Source organism: Lycorma delicatula, chromosome 1 (genome assembly GCF_047948215.1).
Source record: "Lycorma delicatula isolate Av1 chromosome 1, ASM4794821v1, whole genome shotgun sequence".
Lineage (NCBI taxonomy): Eukaryota > Metazoa > Arthropoda > Insecta > Hemiptera > Fulgoridae > Lycorma > Lycorma delicatula.
The window spans coordinates 42,517,572-42,527,967 of record NC_134455.1 but is presented as its reverse complement, the minus strand read 5'-3'; positions in this window follow the sequence as shown (position 1 = coordinate 42,527,967).

The following is a 10,396-nucleotide window of genomic DNA, read 5'->3' as shown; positions in this document are numbered from 1 at the left end:
GTTGGACATATCAAGCAAAAAACAGGCCAACACATGAGTGTACCATGAAGTTCTCCAGGACCTTTGATAACCTACTTTAGTGAAAATGATGGAAAAAAATTATATAAACATGTGTCCTGAAAAGCTTCATTTGGAGTTATGGCTAGTGAAAGATTTCGCTGTATTTCAGCTACCTCTGTGAAATGAGATCGCATTGAAATTTTTAGGACATTAATTAAGGGGCAGAATTAGACATTTCTTACGGTTTTTGACTAGAAAAATCAAATGAAATAGGTCCCAGAATTATATCTGCAGTAGTTTTTGAGAAATCTGGGATGGACGTACAATGACATTGTTAAATGGGTAATAAATATAAAAGTTTTATTTGTACTGTTTCTAACTAAAATTCTAATTTTTCTAACTTTACTTGTTTAATTCAAGTTACCTTACATTATTTTTTTCAGAATTAGATTCTCTATAAGTTTTGTTTAAAAGTTTTACGTGTGTCTATTACCTATTTATCAAAGTTATTGTACGTCAAACATACAAAAACAGGGCACTTTACCCCAATTTATTGGTTTTCATCACAGATTTCTCAGAAACTACCGCAGATGTGGTTCTGGGACCTATTTTACTCGATTTTTCAAGTCAAAAACTAGAAGAAATTACTAATTCTGCCCCTTAATTAATGTCCTAAAAATTTCAATGCGACCTCATTTCACCAGGGTAGCTGAAATCTGAGTGAAATCTCTCACTAGCCATAATTTACAAACAAACCATTTTACAACATATGTTTATATGAACTTTTTACATTATTTTCATGAATAGAATAAGTTATGAAGTCTCAGGAGAACTTTGTGATATATCTTTTATATCCTACAGAATTTTTCAATGTTAAAATTGTTTATTTGGTTAGAGGAGTTTATCAACATAGAAATAATTAATAAATTGAGATTAATATTTCATGAAGTTTCAATAAATTCCGTAAACATTTTGATATTGGAAGATACTATTCTATTTTGGAGTGGAAAAGACCAAACTCCAATATTTGAAAAATATTCTACCAATTCAAGAGAAGTAATCAACAGTTATATATGAGGTGCTATCCAAAAGTTCAGGGAATTTGAATTTCGCGTGTGAACCATTGCTGGTATGACCTGCTGCCGCTAGATGTAGCTAACTATACTCTTTGTGAATCAGTGTTCCACCAGCTGTGATGGTGTGGCAGTGCTGACTTTCGTGCGGTTGTGTAATGTTGTGTTTTATTGCTTCGGTGAAGTTCTAAATGGCAGATTTTAAAGAGCAAAGAACCCGCATCAAATTTTGCTTCATGCTTAAAAAACCAGTGCAGAAACCCATCGCATGCTTGTGGAAGCATTTGGTGACAATGCTATGAGTACAAGTAAAACTTTTTTTGTGGTACAAATGATTCAAAGATGGACAAACTACAGTCGATGACGATGAGCTATCAGGAAGACCATCAAAAAGCACAACACCGCGAAAGTGCGAGAGGCTATTGTTGCAGATCGTAGACAAACAATCCATGATGTTTGTGCAATCGTACAAATGTCATATGGATCCGTGCAACGGATCTTGTCGGACAATTTGAACATGAGACGCATCGCTGCAAAATTTGTACCGAGACTGTTTAACAGCAACCAGAAACAAAATCGCATAGCTGTCTGTAGCGAATTAAAAATTCAGCAAGAGATGACCCTAATTTCATCTCCAGCATCATAACCGGTGATGAGACATGGATGTACGGGTATGACCCTGAAACTAAGCAGCAGTCATCGCAGTGGAAGTCGCTAAGTTCACTGCGGCCAAAAAAAGCACGCCAAGTTCGCAGCAACGTGAAGTTCATGATGATTGTTTTTTTGACATCAAAGGCATTATCCATAAGGAATCTATTCCTTGGTCAAACCGTCAATGGGATGATCTATTGTGAAGTTTTGAAGCAGTTACGTGAAAGCATTAGGCGCAAACGTTCAGATCTGTGGGGTAACAACAGCTGGGTTCTGCACCATGACAATGCGCCCGTGCACACATCACTATTCAGAATTTCTTAGCTTCCAAAAAAGACGGTAGTGATTCTCCACCCACCCTATTCGCCTGACCTTGCCCCGTGCAACTTTTTTCTCTTTCTGAAAAAATAAAATTTCAATTGAAAGGCCGTCATTTTAACACAGTTGAGGAGATTCAGGAAGAAACACAGAACATGCTTCGAACACTTACACCTGCAGACTTCCAGGGATGCATGGATTCATGGGAAAAACGCTGGGATCACTGTATCAATGCCCAAGAGGATTACTTTGAAGGAGACAGTGGATATTATAAGTTATGGTAAGCTATTTTATTTTTATGGTAAAATTCCCTGAATTTTTGGGTAGCACCTCGTATATTAATAATGTGAATGCTACAAATTAACAGTTCCACCCTCTGGTTAAAAGAAAATCCATTTTGATGGTAATATGTACGCATATGGCTGGGTGAGTACTCAAAGGTTTTCTTGTAATTTTTGAGACAACTATTTAAAAAGGTTTTACTGAGAAGTCTTTTAAGACTCCATCTCTGATTATTTCTGTGATTAAGATTAAAATATTTCTACTATGAAATATATGTTCATGTTACATCGAAATTAATTTTGTACTGATGATATATATGACCGGTTTTTGAATTTCTAATTTGAATAATCATAACTGAATCATTTATTTCAGAAACTTGCTACATTCCATATAAATATCATTACACGTAATGGGTTTTTTAAATAAGCAATTCAGTTGTGTGCTACTTTGTACATTGTTTGGAAAAATAATGTTAGAATTCATTTACGTCATGGTTATTTTAGACTCAGGGAAAATCACTTTCTAAATTTTGGGGGAACCCAGTAACGTTATTGTTACACCTAGGTTCTTAAACAATACTTATTTATCTAAATCTTTACCTACATAATTTGAGTTGATAAAAAATTAACTACCACATCATTTTGTTAATATGATCTAATCATTAATTGTTAATTCTTGGATATAACCTTGAAACTTATTCTGTGAATTTCATTTCTACATCTTCTTCATCTGCCAAATCTTCTGTATCATGGAATATATCCATTCTTAAATAATTTATTTCAACAAAAGAAATGCCAAGCAAACCAGTCATTATACATACAACCATGTGAGTATTAGAATTTTTATTTTTGTTTATCTGCTAGCTAAAAGTATTTACTTTATATTATACGGTCAATTTTACAGCACTAACCAACATCTCTGTACTTATAATAATTAGTTTAGGATATAATGGTAAGTCAATGTATAGTGTACCTGATAGTGAATAATATCCAACTTTTATTCACAATTACACATTCATTTTTTTATTTAAATAATGGGTCATTTACGTGATTTAAATGCATAAATTTGCTAATGGTTATGTAATTTTCATATCCGTAATTTTGGAAACCCTAGTTTGTAGTGTAAATACAATCATCGATGGACACTCAAGATTAATTATTCGTTTGTTTGCAGCTTCTGCAAACAAACTGCAAAAAAAGAGTCTGCTTCTGCATGTATAGACATGGATATCGATAGCTCAGAGACTGATATAGCATCGGTATTGTCCGCTGCCCAAAACCGAAACGATATCGAAAATTGGCTTAAGCATATAGATGAAAATATGTGATTTTTGTTCCTTCAGCAAGGCCAGGAAATTGTTCAGCATATCAATACTAACTTCGTCAAAGTATCAACAGTAACACATTTGGAGTCGTGCTCTTTAATATCAAAAGGAGAGACAAGCCGGCCAACCCGGAGATGGTTTTATCACACATTGACTAACGGCGAAAACATTTTACATTCTTGGATGGCTTATTTTCCTTTTTAAGCATCATTATTTTGCTTTTCCTGTCATTTGTTTGACAACGTAAACACACAGAATAGATCAAAGTTTTGCTGATCTGATGGATTTAATACTTGGTGGAAACAGAATCCTATGGTTTCAAGTCAATCAAGTGCACTACACGACCAAAATTATGCGACTGGAAGGACTGAGACCAGACTTAAAAAAGAACAGACTTTTGACAAGAAAGAGAAACACCTTGTGGGAAATGAAACAAAAAATTCTTATCAGAATGTTTGATATTATAAGATTCCTTGCAAAACAAATTTCGATCTAACGTGGTAACAGAGGCAAGTGTTTAGAATTGATGCATTTAATCGCAAAGTACGATTTCTGTACTTCGTGAACATCTTATAAGAAGTAAAATGGTTCGCAAAATTTCAATCAATTATATGACAACAGAAATTCAAAACGAATTTATTGCAATTTTGGGAGATAAAGTTCACCAACATATCATTAGACAAGTAAAAAAGGCCAAATATTATTCGATTATATTCGACAGCACTACGGATGTTTCCAATAAAGACCAAACAAGCCAGGCATTAAGATACGTAGCGATTGAAAATCAGGAAGTACAAGTAGCTGCGGTTAATACATCATTTTATTCAATGTAACCTAGTAATTTTAACTAGCAATCCTTTGATTAGGAAACCAGTGTTCTACCATTCTGGTATCCCAAATTTTAAATATTAACCTATATGTTAAAACAAACAAATTCTCTTTCAGTAGGATTTTAATTTCTTACTCCCTCCTCCATCACGATTTTTTCTGACTAATCTTTAATTGAGACTGATTTTTTTTTTGATAATTTACAAAAAAAAATTAAAATCAGCGAAAATAATATTGGTTAGGATACGAAGGAATATATGAAAAAATATTTTAGCGGAAAATGTAGAATTTATCGAGGTATCGATTAAATGCTATGTAACGATTAACTTTACAGATCGATTAATCTTTGTAAACTGACGGTTTTCGTTCAGATGAAACCGATTGGCATTAAATTAAAATTGACATTAAACAGTAATTAGGGAATAGCTCAAGGAACACAAGATATATAGTCCCGATATGTATTTTTACCGTGGGGTGGAAATTTTTACATTCAAAATAACAGCAGAAATCGATGGAGGAATAAATTCTAACCAAAAAATGTTTTCGTAGAGTCAATACGTTTTCAGTAATTCATGATTGAAAATGTTGATTTTTCATCCAACCAATGAACGATTTTTCACAAATAACTCAAAAACCTTATTAGCAAAAATGAAGCTTATAAAATAACGTAGAGATTGTTTTTTTATTTTATTATTTTTTTCTGTATATGCATACGAACCGCGTTATGCCTCATTGAAGGGAACTTTTTGTTCACCAGAAATTAAAGTTGAACCTTTCAACGTTAAATAACGGAAAATTTTTCGAGGAAAACTAGTAGAATATTTTTCAAAGTATTTGAAAAAACATTTAAAATTAGCTTTAGTAAAATACATTAGCATGAAAACAAATGGAGTTATGATGGAAATAAAATGGTTGTCTCAATTTTTCGGAGAAAAATCAGCAATGAAACAAATGAATTTTCCGCAAAAATTGGGATTGAACGTAATCCTTTTACGATTTACTTTAAGTACTAACAATATATTCTAAAAGTTTGACCGGTTTGGTATGCCTAGATTTGAAAAAAATGTTGATTCAAATTTGAAAAATGTTTTGAGATTTCTTAAAAAACTTTTTTTTTCACAATAATTCAAAAACTAAAGAAAGTATGTAACAAATGCTAGAGTACAAAAATTTTGTATTTTTTTATTACTGTAGAATAAAAATTGATTGAGATATCACCGTTAGAAGTTTGAATTTGAGTGCGAGGACCACCTTCCCCAAGCCCTTTAAAGTCAAAAAACAAAGGGCTCAAGGAATCAGAACCTTACATGCCTTGTAGCTCTCAAAATTCCTTGCAAAATGGTTTTTTGAGCAATTGGATAGCTTAAAAGTTAAGGAAGTTATTATTGAGAAACCAATTTCATTTTTTCGGTGAAATTTTCGGAGCATGTAAATTTTAATCATGAGGCTGGTTTCCAAGGTTTGGAACATTGCAATAAATAATAAATTACAATAACAGCAGTAAAAAGTTTATAATTCTATATAAATGCACCGTTAAAAGATTTTAAGCTGTTGAAAACCAAGTTTTTTTTCATCATTAGGATGGATTCTAAGGGTTGCAACTTTGTAACACATTATAAATTATGTTTCAGAATATGGAACAATGTTTATTCTACACATTTAAATGATTTTGAGCTACAAAACACTTACATCTATAATTTTAACAATCTTTTTCATACGGGTTGGTTATTAAGGGTTCAAACGTTAAAATAGATCATAAATTATATTATAAATAGTAAAGGGATTTTAATTCATTATAAATGTTTATTTCAAACTTGAAAACTAATTTTTTTTTAATTTCATCGTAAGGAGTGGTTTCTAACGGTTGAAACGTAGTAAAGCATTGTAAATTATATTCTACAACATAAAAGAGTGTTTTTTCTACATATTTAAACACAATTTAATTCTGAAACGTTTAAATCTATGGTTTTTGAACTTTTTTAACAAGGGGTAGTTTTTACCCCCAAAAAACAAAAAGCACACATCAGGAACATATAACTTTTGAAGTAGAGAGTTAGATAAGCTTAATTACAAATTTTCATGAAAATTATGTTGTCCGAAAGAATTCTGAGGTAATACTCTATTTTTACTGTCAAACACTGGATTACCAAAGTCATTGTATTCAAATAAAAAAACTGATGTGAACATCACATGACTTCCTTGTTAACATTTTTATTTTAATTTATATAAAAGCTCATTTTTAGTTATGTTAATCTAATTTTATTAAGTGAATTAAAATTTAACAGTAAAATTAATTATAAAGTTTGCTTTTTGAAGCTTTTTTTCATTTAGATTTTGCAGATTAGTTTATTTAACTGGTAGTTAGAAAATAATTAAAAAATTAGTGTAATTAATGAAAATTATTTAATCTCTTTTTTCTTTTAATATATATTTTCAATAAAGGGGGTAAAGTCCACCCTGGCCCTTATCCTCTCACCGATCTTCAGTCATCATCTGCGTACTTCAGCAACATTATTATGTTTTTATTATGTATTTTGTTTGAATCAGGGCAAGCTCAAAATAGGTGAATTGAATTTGTAAATAAGATATTAAAATGTTTTAAAAATATATAATAATTTTTTTATAATTCTTTTCTTTTTCTTTAAATAAGATTATTATAAGTTGAAATAATTTCAATTTGAATTATTTGAATAAGTTCGGAATAAATCTGTTATATTTTGATACGTCTTAATTATTTTCATGTTGTTTCATGAAAATGGATTGCTTATGATCGTAAAAAAAAGAGCAAACCCTGATTTGAACTTTTAGTTTTAAGAAGGCATCATTATCCAGTTCGGCCGTACAGTGGTCTTCTTTGCAGTTCTTCAGCTTCGTATCCACCACTGCAAGTCTATATTGGTGGATACCTGGTAGTTTATCCCTTGATGTCCGGATGGTTCATAAAAGAGCTGGTCGATCATGTTTGTATAATTAGAAGAAAGAAGACGAATCAACCTGGTTGTTATCGTGAGCTGCAATTGAAGGCCTCTACCACCAGAGGGCAATAAAATTAAGGTAATTTATATTACTATTATAATTTAGGGGAAGGGGTAAGGCTGAGAAACATAATGGTATGTCAGTTAACCATAATTTTTTTTTTCTATGTGAAGTTTTATCATTTTTAAACTAATTAGATTTTATATCTGGATATCTTATTTGTCAATTTATTCTAACATATATATATATATATATATATATATATATATATATATATATATAAATTAAGTAAAAGAATAAAAATATTTTGATCTCTACAGAGATTTAATTCAATAAACCTGACTTACATGTTTATGTTTCTAAGCATTTTATACGTAATATGAACTTTATTAATACTAAAACTCATGATTATCATCATCATATCAAAATATTTGCTACATCTGGTAAATTTTTATGATTTTTCTTTTTTTTATAAAATTGATCTATAATTTTTGAATTAATGCTATAAATTTTTATTATATTATATAAATATTTTCCAGTTTAACAATCATTCAGATTAATATATTATTATAATATATAATCATCATCAGTGGCGGATTGCATATAGGCACTGTGGAACTGCAACACCCCCTATTTCCATGTGACAACATTTATATAAAAAGTTACTAATAAATATAATTAAATATTAAAACATGAAAATTGTATTCTGTTCGATTCAAAACAATAAACATAACATGACGTCATAAAGAATATTATTTTATTTCTTTTCATTAAAAAATGTCCATTTTAATATTCATTCTTCTTTCCTTTGCTCATCAGATGGTAGATTATTCATTATACTAATTTTTGTAGCGTTGATAATCTATTTTTAAAAATGTATGGCCAATCGCAAATCTTCGAAATAAATCTATTAATAATCCAACTTTCTTTTTAAATTTGGAATTTAGCCTGTAGATTCTAACAATGGAGTATGCTAAAATATTTCTTTCTTTAAATAGTTTATTACACTCGATTCATGTATTATTTTTCCTAATTTTTTTGGTCAGTCCTTCTTTCTTAGTTTAATATCAATCTGAGTGAATGGAAAGTCTTTATCAGTTGTGATTTAAACAGTTTTTATACAACCATCTTCATGTTTTGTAATAGTATTTTCACTGGCATCCATTTTCAAAAAATCATAGTTGCGTGTGCTCATAAAAATTTGTTATCTTGTCTAGTACCTGTTACCTATTACCGCTTTGTAACAGTACTCTGAATGAGCTTAGGTGTTCTTGTTTCACGGCTGTATGACAGAAATTAGAACTATTAAGATACTGTGAAGGACAACATACTGTGAACTTAAAGGTCAGTTGTCACTTCCATACTTCTTTTCAGTTGTCGACAAAACTTCTTTTTGTTTCTCTTTTGTTCTGTACATGTATTGTTGAAGATAACCAATCTTTTTATTTGGCAAGTTTTATACAACCGGATTCCTTCTTGATTATTATTTTCTTGTTTCCTAACTACAATCTGTTCTATCTGTAATGTCCTCATGAAATGATGAATTTGATTTCTGGGTGTGATCTCTCTCTCTTCTTGTACTTGGAACAAATTTGTATAATCTCAAACAAAACTTAAGACCAAATGGCAAAATTTTGCTGTTACACCTGCACTGCTATTATTCAAATTAAAATGCAATATTGACAGCTCAATAAAAAATGAACATCATTGTTACTGTACTACATATTTTAAACTCGATAGAAATAATTGTGGTAATCTTTTAGACTCATTGACTTAATGAAAATCTAAAAAACCTACAGCAGGAAGCAGCTACATTACATATTGCTTCATCAGTATTTTTTTAAAGGAAAAAAGTGTTCAAATTATGAATCATAAATTCTTCACGCTTTGATTATTAATTTCTTATTTATAATGATTTGTGTTGTCCCTGCTGCCCTGCTTGAACAGAAAGCAACAAAATTTAATGTAGCTGAATAGCAAACCATTAATAACACAATAAATTAAACTGCAACATTAGTTCAGCGGTACTTGGAATATGCTACCTCTGTGTAAATGGCAGTTCACTAATACTTGTACTGAGTTTTTTCTAATGGGATTTTCATGTATTTCTTTCATGTTAGTTGCATTTGCTAAAGGTACAGAAGGAAACTTTTGGCCGTTGTGCAGAAGGACAGATTTTCAACTAATTCTGAATGAATCTATGAACAATCTTCTTTCTGTAAATTTATGTTCATTATACAGTGCATCCATCGTACAAATATTGTTACAGAACACTGTACTGACATTTTTTTCAGAATGTGAGTCTTGAAACTCTTCCTGACAGTAATGAAAGAAACACATTTCATGTCGGTTTGGAGAAGATTCCAGTCTTTTAGCCTAAATCCCAAAAACTTGGCTTATTTCTTTGACAAATTCAAATCCTGTATAAGGTGATATAATTCACTTTGAGTTATCTAATGAGATTCAGGGGAAGAGGATTCTGATTCAAAAGTAGGATCTTGTTGCTCCTCTTGTCAGACTTCATTGACTACTTCATTTTCCGATTTGTCTTCTAAAGTTGAACGTATTGGAAGATGCTGTGCTGGCATATCCTCACCATGAGACGCACTCCTAATAGCAGACATTGTATGTTTGAGTTTACTAGCTCTTCTTTTATTTTTGTAATACAGAAATAAGAGTCCAAAGATCTTTTAGTTCATGCCACACATTGATATGGCAAAACTCATGCGCCTATTATCCCTAGCACAGACTGTAAAATGTGTTCCACATAGGTTGAACAGTAGATGTGATGTGATCAATTGATCTCAAACTTTAACGCCAGAATTTATTTTGTAACCTTTTTTATTTAGTGTAGTCAAACTTAATAGTTGTTCTTCAAATGTTGAATCCCCACACTTGTAACAGAAGTTTTGGTCATTTACGCCCTTTCTTGGAATATTTATTC